This window comes from Nicotiana tabacum, chromosome 19 (genome assembly GCF_000715075.1).
Source record: "Nicotiana tabacum cultivar K326 chromosome 19, ASM71507v2, whole genome shotgun sequence".
Taxonomy (NCBI): Eukaryota; Viridiplantae; Streptophyta; class Magnoliopsida; order Solanales; family Solanaceae; genus Nicotiana; species Nicotiana tabacum.
In genome coordinates, this window is record NC_134098.1 from 96,804,684 (window position 1) to 96,806,990 (window position 2,307).

The following is a 2,307-nucleotide window of genomic DNA, read 5'->3' on the forward strand; positions in this document are numbered from 1 at the left end:
AAACGCGTTTTTATGGCTAATGCTGAGATTCTTTAGTTCCAAGACCCAGGCATTGTCTCGGAATTCTAATATTGAGAACACTCCTAGCCCCACAGCTCTTTGTCCTTCCCTCTGTTAAACAGCTCAGCGACTCGGGAAAGAGCTTGCCCACTGCACACTGATTGATCCGATAAAGCAAAGCAACCTGGCCCACAACTCTTTGTGTTGGGCTTGATTCCCAGCCGAGATAACCATTTCATACCTCCCCTGATCCTTGAAATTACTAGTTGCCAAAGTTCGCTTGCTTTCCTTCTACAGCTTAATTCGCAGGTGAATGAGCAATAAAAAGAGCTTTTGCGGCAGCAGGCCTCAAGGGAGACTAACTCTACAGAGCCTTACTTCTTGGGATACTGTGCCATAAATGGGAACAGGTCCATACGATTGAATAGGGTATCTACCAACCAGTGAGGAGGGCTTTACATCTGTCCTTGAAGGTTTTCAGTGCCAGTAAGGAAAATGACCTTCACGTTTGCGTCGCCCTTTAGAGAATAATTACCTTTAGGTTAGCTTCCTTTCTCGGCTCTCATTACCCCTCTTCTTATTTGTAAAGTTTCATTCTTTCCTCAGCACAGTCTGGGCCTTTCTGAGTTAGGGAGGTTTCTTTCTCTCTCTTCGAAAAGTGCTTCTCTGCATTGTCTCTCTACTTATTCATTTATAGCAGTAAGGAATATATAACAGTTGATGCTATGCTCGTGATAGGTTCCTCTTTGCTTAGCTTGGTCAATTCTGGCTAAGCATTCACGGTGCCATCCTCGTCTCTAGCTCCAACTGCATTGTGTGACTAGGTTGCTTCGGGAGATAGTGAGGTTGTTCTACTTAGGGAGTAACCCGTCAAAGAGTCTTTCTATCTACTAAAGAATATAAATGAAAAATTTAAGATTTAGGCGAGCTTATAGGTGTATTCGGAAGACTTAGCTTAGGGCTGAGAAGTAAGGAGACTCCAACATTCATTTCCATTTTGTTTTTTTTTAAGCCTATTGGCCGACATTGGCATTAAGACTTAATGAATTTATTCACATATACCTACTTTCTTTATTCATTCACTAATACCTACGGTTGAAACGGAACCGGACTTTGTTGGTTCTGTGCCGATAGTGTTCTCTCGTCTTTCAAATGGTGAATCACCAAATCCAAATCCATCTTGCACAGACGGGAGACGATGATCAAAGTCATACTTGAGTATGGGATGAGAACTCACTCATTTTGATCCCCTTGTTGACCAAGCAAGGTCACTCTGAGACTGAGAACACAAACGGAACACTCTCTTACCCCACTGACCAGCTAGTATGTAATGACGACCGGCCCGCAAGCTACTCGATTTTTTTTCTTAGCTGCTCTGGATTCTATTCTAGATGCTACTTACTTACATATTATGTTTTATTTCACAGGGTAGCCCATCTATATAGCATAGCTGAAAGCAGACAAAAAAGGTTGTTCCCATAGCGTTACGTAGGCTTAGACCCTCTCTCTAACTAAGGATTCAATTCGGGGACGCTTGGGACTGAATTGAGTCTTCCGCTTTTTTATATCAGTGAGCTAGACCCCTAAAATGCTCGGTACTTTAAGGTGGGGAAACCAATCCTCCTTGCTCATTCCTAGGTCTTTTTTTTATCGCCTTATTTCATTCACATATTTCTTTAATTCATTTCTCTTTTATGAATAGTTGGTTATGTTGGATGATTGATGGGTAGTTTGAAGGACGAATGCTGGAGGGCAGCTTTTTAGAGCGGGTGCTCTGTGCGGTATTTTTGATGTTTATGTTTGTATTTGTTCTGTAGTTGGATCATCCGTTTTCCTTAGTATGTCGAGGGTGGATTAATGAATGAATTCTTTAGCTCTATCGACAAAGGCCCCCGCCTAAAGTTCTGACCCTTGCTTCAAGCTCTGCTCTAGGAGAATGGCCCACCCGATGTGATCGACGTCTTATCTCGACATGTTTGTGTTGTGGAGCGAACACCTACTTTGAGGAGAAAGAAATCCTTTCCTAAAGTGAATGTGAATTCAAGCCGGTACATCATAAATAAAAAGAGAGGCTTCAGTTTCTTGCTGATCTATGGAATATCGCATTGTTACTGGCCTTTAGAAGAAAGAATTTTATTGTTAGGAAATAAGGAAGACTGTGACTCTCCCCCTTTATGTGTTCTATATCAAAGTCAAAGAGGGTCTTTCCATCTAGTGAAAATATGTTTTGCAGCGGGGGACATCTTTCTTAAGGGTTTCTTTCAACACCTTACAATTTGTTCTCATCAGGAACCTCTGGTGTTGGAT